Genomic DNA, 10,729 nt, shown 5'->3' on the forward strand with positions numbered 1-10,729 from the left:
CACCCACCGCGGGGGCCCGTTCCCCAGGGCAGCACAGAGCGGGAGCAAACTAAAGGGCTGAGTGCGGGAATCAGCCAACGAGCGAATGAATACATGAATGAGTGCAGGATGCCACCACACGCCCCCGTCCTGGGCCTGGGGAAAGATGTGGAAGGATAATGGGCCACCAGAGCAGGCCCTCTGGGGCTGCGGAAGCTGCAGACCCTCGGCACAAGTGACAACACAGAGCCCAGGGATGTCCCTCGGCCTGGGGTGGCAGGTGCGCTTCCTGGAGCCCGGGCAGGGACTCAGGTAGAGCCTGGCAGGACCGTGTTCCCATGGTTGGGGGGGGAGCACCAGGGGTGTCAGGCTACAGGATCAATCCCAAAGGCCTTTAGGTAATGCTGCCTTGCACAGAAGACAGGCGGGCACGGGCCAGGGGAGACCCCAGACCAGGCTCCGAAGGCCTCGCCCCCCAGGGCACCGCCTCATTCTTTAAAATGTTGCCCAAACTTCCTCGTCTGTGGTGCCTAAGCAGGCGTGTAGCATTTGAGATCACATGATACTCTGGACCTTCACCACCCCCCGCCAAGATCAGGTAGCAGCCACGGGGAGGGGGTGAGACAGGCGGCTCGGGCGGGCACCGTGTTCCTGGCGGGCACGGGAACAAAGCCAGCAGGGCTCCACGGCAGGCCTGGCCCTGGGTGAGCCTCCTGGCCATCCACGCGGCTCCGGCTAGAAGATAGACAGACGAGCACCAGCTCTCTCCCGGGGCAGTGGGACCCCAAGGACTCATCCTGCACCACCGAAGGGTCGGAGCTCTGGGTCTGAACCCCGCTCCACCCCTGCTGAGTCCCTGCTGGGCCTCCGCACAGAAGCATTTTCCCACCAGATCCCCAGCCCATCTGGAGACGGAGGAGCTGGACGACACCAATAGTTTATCCCTCCGCCTCCCTTCAACCCCAGGGAGCTGGGGATTGAGAGGTGTGAGGCCTGGGAACAAGGGCCCAGGATTGGAGTCAGCAGCCCTGGGGCGGACCTCGGGCCCCGTTCCTCTCTGGATGCAGGTGAGATCAACAGTTGCTCCGAGAGCCGAGGAGAAAAGGTCTGCGTGGCTCTTAGCAGCGCGCTATGAACACATGTTTATTTTTAACAGGATTCAAAAGACATTCTCTTTCTCCAGCTCAGAACTGGGCTGGAACGCGGGCCTTCCTCCTGCTTTTGACAAAACAGATTCAGCTGACTTCAGAAATGAAAATTACCAAGTGCTAGTAATTAACAGGAGATAGAAATCGTGTCCACGGCCATTCCTTCACCTACTTGTTTCATTTCAGCCCCACCGGCCTTGGGTGCCTGGTCTGTGACTGTCCTCAGACACGAGATGAAGTTTCAGAGAGGGAAAGCATTGTGCCGTCGGGGACAGGGCCGGCCTGGCACCCAGATCAAGGACCCCAAAGTGCACTCTTAGCCAGCGGGGCTGTACCCGGAGACAGCCAAGGTCAGGGAAGTTCCACTGGAGTCAGAAGGAAGGGAGGCTCGGAGGAGAAATTCAAGCAGGGAGAAAAACCGTGGAGGCTCTGGGCTCAGCCGGGGGTGGGAGGGAGCTTGTCCAATCAGGTGGCCTCTGCCACAATGTGCCGTTCCTTGCATTAATGGATTTTAAAAAACAGGCAATCCGACCTGGAATAAGGACACAGTACTCAGCGGTCCTGCCCCAGCCCGTGTCAGTGAGACGCCTGCCCACCCCAGGTGCTCTCAGGGCGGGGGTGGGTGTGCTGTCCCCCTGCTTCCAACCCCCCGCCCGGCTCTGCTCTGGTGTTTGGGCGCATTGTGCCCTCCACAAGCGGGGGTGGGGGGAGTGGCATCCCGGGGCGTCGCTGCCACCCTGTCAGGAAATAAACATTGTTCACTGCTCAGCGCCTGGCTCTCCTCCAAGGCGCTTCGACGGCTGACCTCATTTGGAACCAATTTCAGCGTTTTAATAAGCCCTTCGCTTTCCCGCATCTCTCTGACACTGTCATCCTTCACGCTGTAATCCCCCATCGCCTCTGCCACGTGAGGCCGCTCCGGCTGGCTCCACAACAACCAGACTGAAGCCAGTTGGGGACCTGACCCAGACAGGCCAGGCCAGGCTGCTCCCCAGTGACCCCAGGGTGGCTGCAGGCAGTGCCCACCCCCCAAAAAATCCAGCAATCTAGCTGACAGCCGGGCAAAAGCTGGGCTGAGAAGGGCTGCTGGGGGCTGCCGGAGACGGAGACCACCCCCTCCACCCCCATGCCCAGGGGGCATGTCTCCGTCCCTTGTCCTGAGCATGGTTGGTTGTGATGTGAAGGTATAAGAAGCACGCCCTCCCCGCTAATCCATCCGCCGGCCCGGTGTGTTCTCCCGTGTCTGCCCATTAAAGCTGGTGGCCCTGAGATTAGGGCAGCACATCCAAGACTTGAGATGCCCAGGGCCAGGGGCACCAAGTGGGGTGGCCACAGCCTGAGGGCTGAGGGCACGCAGGAGCCCAGAACGCCCCGGGCCATCTCAGCTCCTCCCTCCGCCCACTCCCTCCCTGGCTGCTGGGCCAGAGCCCCCACTGGCCCCCGAGCTCCCTGGGCCAGAGCAGTGAGGTCTCCTGACTCTTCTTGGGGCCTCAGTCTGCCCGTCCTCGGATCCAAGGCTTGCACCCCAGCCACTCATACATTCACACACACACGCACACACACACACACCCCTAACCAGTGTGTCTGGAGGTGACGACGCACACCTGGGGTGAGGCCTCAGGGCCCTGAGGAATCTTACCAGGAGCACATCCTCAGGTTCCGCTCTCTGCATCCTCCAGAAGGATGAGGACACAGCCCTCTTTCCTGAGTGTGGGGACCCTGGGGGCAGGTGCAGGTGCGCAATTTTTGTGTCTTTAGCTTTTCCGAAGGGGCCGCTGCCAGAAAGGTGGCCGGTCCTCAGGCGGCACCCAGACCACTCCCCACCCCAGAGGGGCCTGAGCCCTGAGCTTGACTGCTGTGTGGTCAGGACGGAGCTGTGTGCCCTGAACCTCACTTTCCTCATCTGTAGAATGGGAACAGTGCCCAGCGGGGTGAGCGCCCAGGGCCCGGTGCTGACACTTGGCTGTGACCTTGGCGGGGGGGCTGCTGCTTCTGCCTCCTCACGAGGCTGCCCCTCTCGCCTCCGCAGGCCTGTGCCCACCTCTAGTTCACGTCCACAAGCCCAGTCACCTCGGAGGACAGCCACCGCGTCACCCGGAAGTCAGTCCACCTGCTGTTGGCCCAGAGTTGGCCAGTCCAGGTAGGTGACAGCCGTCACGCTGCTGGGGTCTGGGCCCTGATGCTTCGAGATGCTCCGTGCGTGAGCCCAGCCCCCGCCCGGCTCTGATGTGAGGCTGCATGTGCGGGGCGTTCTCGAGCTTTCAGAGCCCTGAGCGCCACCACATCACAGGTGAGGACCCCAGACTAGAGACACGCAGATACAGGCGAGGCCACAGGCAGTGGCGGTCGGGCTGGAGGCGTTCACGGAGGCTGGAGGAGAGGGCGGGCCTTCCTGATCCTCCGGGCAGCTCCACGCAGGCCCTGCCCGCCCACACGATGGCCTTGACGAGGGAGCCAGCAGGCAGCGGTCAACTCAGCTGCCCGGCCACGCCGCTCCTCGGATGACCAGCCCCTCTACACCCCGTTCAGAGGTCAAGGGCCACACCGTCCCGTGGTCCTGAAGCGCAGGGCTGCTATACCCCCCGTGACACCCACGGTCCCTGCCAGCTGCTGCTCAGCACCGTGGGTCAGCTGGTGCCACCCGGTCCAGGACCCTCTGACTTGCTGCCCCCCCTGCTTAAGCCACAGCCAAGTAAAGGTGACTCCGGCCCGAAGGTCAGAGGGCCCCGCCCGCCTTGGGGCAGGGCAGATCTGGAGGTCAGATCTGAGAGATGCTGCAGGGCGGCCCCTGCCGGGCTCAGTGGAGCTTCCACCTGCCCTGAGCGCCGAGCGACGTCTGAAGTCCCGCTTGGGGCACAGGCTGCACAGAGCAGAAGCGTCCGTTTCCGAGGGTGCTGGGCACGCAGCCTCTCTCCTTTCTCAATATTCCCTTGTGTGACTATGTGCTAACTTATTGAACCCACTCTCTGCTGGTAAATATGTGGGCTGTTTGCTTTTTCATTTAAACCGGTAGTGGCAGCGGTGCAATCGACGATCACGCACATCCATCCTCAGGCTCTCGTGCTTGTGATTCCTCAGGATCAGCCCCCAGAACTGGAACGGTGGGGCTAAAGGCAGCTGGGCTTCCTCATGGAAGTCACTCCCGAGGTCCAAAAGGCTCTCCTCAAGGAAGACTGTCAGCCACTGGCCGGGAGCCAACCACCAAAGGCAAAACCCCCTCCCTGGAACAAATAGCTTCTTACAGGTAAGTAGGTTTTAACCTTGTTGACGGGCCAAATTCGCTATTGGGCCGGGCAGCCGCCCCCCGGCTACAGTCAAATGCATCACATACATAAACGCAAATTCAATAAAGCCTGAGGCTCGCCATCTGCTTTTCAAAGATGAGACTTTGGAAGGAGCAGGTCCCGGTGCCCGGGGGCCTCTGACATTCACGAGGTAAGAGGGGGGCAGCGATCTGCACACCCTGATCCAATTGTCTCTCCACTGATCAAGTTATGCAGAGACTTGCCCAACAGCGGGCGGGGGACGAGGCGAATTAAACGTCGGGACAGAGACGATGCTACACGTAGGTGAGGAGGTGGCGTGAGCCGGTGCAGGTGTGGACGGGGACATCTTTCCGGGGGATGCTTGGTCAATATCTGGAGTGACAAGATGTCTCAGTAGGGCTGGGGCTGGGTTGGGTGTTACCAGCCCTGGACAACAGGTCCGCATTTGACAGTCCCCTGCACAGTGGGAGCATGGAGGTCACTGTGTGGTCGCTGCTGAGGGTCCCAGGTACATTCCAGGGTCCTGTCGAGGAACCCATCCCGTGGCATCTCCTTGGCTAGTCTGGTAGATGTTACCACCCCCCCGCTGAGATCCTCTGTTGCCACCGACACCGTCTCAGCCCAGAGGGGTGTCCTTTAAAACCAAAACATCAGCCGCCTTTCTTACATTTGAGCAAACAGAAGCTTCAGGACAGCACTTTGAGGGACAAAGGGGAGCGCCACGTAAGCTGGTGTCTCCTTGCGGATGTAGAGTTCATCATCCCCAGCTCAGAGGAAGGTCCTGGAAGTTACCAATAACTTTTGTGGTTTCAGCAGTTGGATTATTTTCTGTCGTGTGGTCTCACAATGTCAAGCAGACCCAGACTTTAGTCTCCATCACCCAAAACGAAGGGATGCTGTTACATCTTGGGGGCTGGTACTTGGTACCCAGGATCTGCTGATGCCTCACCCGCCGGTACTTGGTACCCAGGATCTGCTGATGCCTCACCCGCCCTGGAGGGGGGCCGTGGGGTACCCAGGGCAAAACACGCTCTTCAGGTGTGTTGAATAACACTCTGAGGCTTCAGTCAAATGGGAGGCGATGCATACTCCCCACCCCCCAAATCCTACCAAGTGACAGAAAGGTGTTTTTAAAAGAAAAAAATTCATAACAGAATTGGTTTTTTAAAAACTGGAGTCTTTTCAGGGGATCAGGATTCTGTAGGAATCACAGAAAGATGCAAAGAAACAAAATTAGAGGAAACCACATTCCCAACAGGTGCTCTGAGAGGACAGCTAGAGAGGCTTGAGTCCCAGATTCAGAGCCACGGAGACAAGGCGCGTGGTGGGGTGGGAGGATGGTCAGCGTGCTTCCTTGAGCTGCTGCCCACGGACCAGCCCCGTGACCAGTCGCTCCTCCCACACGTGGTAAGCAGCAGAGAGCCGCTGAGTCCCCAGATTAAAGCAGAGAGTGGTCACCACTGCAGGACATTGACCAGGGAACTACTGTCCCTGATGAAACACAGGGCACCCCCCCCCCCCGTCCAAGGGAGCAATTCCCCACCCACCTTGCCCGGATGCTCGTACCACCCCATCTTCCGTCAGAGGCTCAGAAACAGACGCAGCAGCGGCAGACAGATTGAATGCAAAAATAGGCATACTGCCCAGCAGACCAAGCGCGTGAGGAAAAGCTACCCCATCACGGAGGCTTCAGCTCAGAAACAGAAACCCCAACCCCCAGGGAAGCGGCATTGATTGAGTAAGCAAAGAGATTTTAAAATAAGTATAATTACTATCTTTAGAGAGATAAGAGGGGTTATCGTAGTTCTAAAGCAAGAATGGGCCTTGATATAAAAGAACTAATTAGAGATCTTGGAAATTTAGAATAGACGGGCTGAGAGCAGAAAGGAAACATGTGAGGAGTAGGTCGGTGAGCTGGAAGACCAGGCCAGGCACCGCTGGAGGAATTCATCTTAAAGGGCAAAGGGATGGAACACAGGAGGGAAAAGTGGGGACTTGGGGGACAGCTCCAGATGCCCCACAGCCAGCTAAGGGACATCCCAAAGTGGAGCAGCAAGGACAGAAGAAAGAAAACAGCCAAATGACCCAGAGCTACGGAAAGACATCCATCTTCAGACTCGAAGCCAATGAACACAGGCCGGCAGACCTGGGGCGGCCAGAAAGAGCCCAGGAACAGAGTGAAGATGCTCCCAGAGAAAGCGAGAGAGAGTGAACACTTCCACTTGAGAGCAAACTTGAGAAAAAGAGCAAGAGAGGGAGAGAAAGCTTACCTGTGGAGGCACTTGCTAGAGCAATGCCAGTTTTCCTAAGAGCGACACAAAATGACAGGGGACCCAGATCTCTCCTCCAAAATTCTAAGAGATGGGGGCTTCCCTGGTGGCACAGTGGTTGAGAATCCGCCTGCCAATGCAGGGGACACGGGTTCGAGCCCTGGTCTGGGAAGATCCCACATGCCGCAGAGCAACTAGGCCCGTGCGCCACAACTACTGAGCCTGTGCGTCTGGAGCCTGTGCTCCGCAACGGGAGAGGCTGCGATAGTGAGAGGCCCGCGCACAGCGATGAAGAGTGGCCCCCGCTCGCCGCAACTAGAGAAAGCCCTCGCACAGAAACGAAGACCCAACACAGCCATAAAAATAAATAAATAAATAAATAAATAAAATTTTTAAAAAAATAAATAAAATTCTGAGAGATGTTATTAAGTCCACCATTCCAAATCCAGCATTCTGCTTTCGGGGCAAAATTGAAACATTCAAGCATGCAAGGACTCATACATTTGGCCACCACCCTCCTTTCTGACAGAATTACTCAAGGGTGTATTCTAACGAAATGAAAATCTTAACCCAAGCAAGAGGAGGACGGGGGACAGAAGAAAGGTTGGGAAGACAAAAATCAGCATACGGTGAAGTCCAGGTAATTTTGTGGTTGTCAGGAATGGGATCCATTGTCATCTCTGTATTCTAAAATATTTCCAATATAAGAAAAATAAAGAGAGTGGTGTCACAGATATTCACGTGCTCTCCACTCAGATCTTCTATATGCTTATTATGCCATGTTTGCTTTAGTTTTACAAATAAATGTAACACATGTTCAGTTAAGCTCCCTTTGTCCCTCTCCTCAAATTGAATCAGTTTTTCATCACATCTCTACTTGGGTTATGGTAATGGGTACAAAAACATTGATTTTTAAAAGCGTTTATTTTGTAGCTGGCCGACTTGCTAAACTGGTAATTGTCCTAATAAATCTCCATTGGGTTCACTTGGATTTGTCAAGTGGAATTTTCCAGTGTCAGTGAGTAGTCACAGCTCAGCTTCTGGCGGTTCAATATTTGTGTCTTTTATTTCCGTTTCTGTCATGCAGGCTCGCCAGGCCTCCCTGGCGGCGGAGACCCTGGCGTGCGAGGGTGCACAGGTCAGCTTGTTCCCGCGAGCACTTTCCATGTTTCCCCAAGTGCAGGATGCCTGCCATCAATTGTCGTCAGATACCCTTTCCTAGGTGAGCAAGTTTCTCTTTTCAAACAGCAATAGACGCTGACTGTAATTAGCTGCCCTGTCCACGTCTGTTAAGATGATCCTAAGGTCTCCCTGCCTTTCTGTTAATGCAGAGCCATGGTTCTCAAACTTTTGGGCTTCTGGACCCCTTCACCCTCCTAAAAATTATTGAAGACCCTAAAGAACTCATATGAAGAATACTATAAAATTTTACTGAAGGAGGGACTTCGCTGGTGGTGCAGTGGTTAAGAATCCGCCTGCCAATGCAGGGGACACCAGTTCGAGCCCTGGTCCGGGAAGATCCTACGTGCCGCGGAGCAACTAAGCCCGTGTGCCACAACTATTGAGCCTGCGCTCTAGAGCCCGCAAGCCACAACTACTGAAGCCCGCACGCCTAGAGCCCGTGCTCCGCAACAAGGGAAGCCACCACAGGGAGAAGCCCGCGCACCGCAACAAAGAGTAGCCCCGGCTTGACGCAACTAGAGAAAGCCCACGCGCAGCAACGAAGACCCAATGCAGCCAAAAAATAAGTAAATTAATTTTAAAATAAATTAAAAAAAAATAAAAGCACTTAAAATTTTTTTTTTTACTGAAGGATAGAAAATGAAAATCTCAGTAAATATTTAAGGATAAGAACCAGGCTCCTTGATGGGAAGACATTGTAACATTGTAAAGACAATATTCTCCTGTATTGATTGTAATAAGTATATTCTCCACATTTGAACATCTCTGAAACTGACATATACTTTACAATTAAGGGCATATCACAGCTTAACTGGCAGCTTTTTCCTTCCTAGTAATAAATTCAATAATGATTTATCTTAAAACAGATGATGTCTGATTTCATACATGCTTTACATATCTTAGCTCTTTTAATTTTTACACTAATGCTTCCAGCAATATTGGTGTGATTATTACCCCATTTTACACAAGAAGAAGGTGAGGCACAGAGAAGTCAAGCAACTTATCCAAGGGAACACAGCTGGGGAGTGACAGAACTGGGATTTGAGCCCAGGCTGTCTGGTCCTAGGGGTTCTACCATTCTGCACTACTCTCCAGATGTTGAGTTTCTTCAAATTAATCTGTAATTCAGTTCTATCTTAATTAAAGCCCCCCAAGGATTCCCAACCTCACAAGCTGATAATACACATAATTCAGAAGAGAAAAAAACTTAAGAAAATTTTGGCAGCAAGATAAAGGAACATTGACAGGCATTTTGCCCTTCTTGATAACAGTGGTTCCACAGAGCCGTAAAAGTTGTATCTGTCACATGCTGGGGAAGGGAGAGGCAAGCAGGACAGCAAACAGACCCTTGCGTGTATGGAATGAGATTTACGATGGATGTGATTTTCACTTTGATAGGGAACAGGTGACACCTGGCTATTCATGTGTCAAAACAAAATGGAAATAAAAATAAGCAAACCGGGGCTTCCCTGGTGGCGCAGTGGTTGAGAATCTGCCTGCCAATGCAGGGGACACGGGTTCGAGCCCTGGTCTGGGAGGATCCCACATGCCGCGGCGCAACTAGGCCCGTGAGCCACAACTACTGAGCCTGCGCGTCTGGAGCCTGTGCTCCGCAATGGGAGAGGCCGCGACAGTGAGAGGCCCATGCACCGCGATGAAGAGTGGCCCCCACTTGCCGCAACTAGAGAAAGCCCTCGCACAGAAACGAAGACCCAGCACAGCCATAAATAAATAAATAATTTTTTTAAAAAATTAAGCAAACCTCTGGCTCACATTTGCAAAATTCCTAAATGGGCTAAAAACTAAGCATCAAAGTCAAAATTACACCAATAGTAGGGAAAATATCGTGTACTTTTATCAGCCTCCCAGAAGCCCTAAAGAAAAAGCCCGACAGATCTACCCTTGAAAACCATCAGCCTAAGCATGTTGATGGACCATAAAGAGAGATGAAGACAGACACCAGCGGGGAGGAAATATTTGCCACCCATAGAAGAGATTCAGGATTCATCTCCTGAATATGTAGCGAGCACCCACAGATCAGTATGAAGACACAAGGACTCAGGAATGGAAGAAATGGGCCAACGAAATGAGCAGATGTGAGAAAGGATTCTCAGCCACGGCAGCAGGCAGGCAAAGGCACAGTCAACCAAAGAGATGTCATTTAACGCCGAGAAATCGTGCAATTTAATCACATCCAGTATGGGTCCCGGTGTGTCTGGGAGAAGGGAGCATCGGGCAGGGTCCTGGAGGGAAAAGGACAGGTCACTCAGATGAGGGTGTCCAAGGAGGGTTTAATAACAGGGGTTTTGTGAAGAGGTGGGCCCAGCGAGAGGCCCCAGGTGAAGGGCAGGAATGAGCTGCTGTTCTCCCCGCTGGGATGAAGGGAGGAGGCCCCAGAAGGAGAGCGCTGGGTCCCAGGAGCCAGCGTGACATGGAGAGATGCAACCCTACAGAGAGGGGGCCCGGGGTGTAGAGCGCCCCGCCTCGGGCTTCGCTCACCTGCCATGGCCCCTCCTTGGCCACGCCTGGGGGGAGACTAGAAGGTGTCTGTCGCTGGTGTCCACACAGGCAGCAGCCGTGCTCACTTCTCACACACGGCTTTCTCACCCACCCTCGTGAGCTGCATGCCGCGCCCCCGTAAAAGGGAGGGAACCGACATTCAGGCCAAGCGAGGCCCACTCTGGCCCGAGCCCCCGATGCTCGGGGTGAGAGCCCCCAAGGGAGGGGCAGGCTTGGTGGCAGCAGAGTGTGGCCGTCCCAGGCTTCTCCCAGGGGAGATGCACGCCTCACAAACGTGGCAGGGTCTCAGGGTGCACAAGGTCGCCCGACTACCCCAAACTTCTCATCAGGACACAAACGGCAAGGCTGGTGAAAACAGTGCGGC

This window comes from Balaenoptera acutorostrata, chromosome 6, assembly GCF_949987535.1.
Source record: "Balaenoptera acutorostrata chromosome 6, mBalAcu1.1, whole genome shotgun sequence".
In the NCBI taxonomy this organism is placed as follows: domain Eukaryota; kingdom Metazoa; phylum Chordata; class Mammalia; order Artiodactyla; family Balaenopteridae; genus Balaenoptera; species Balaenoptera acutorostrata.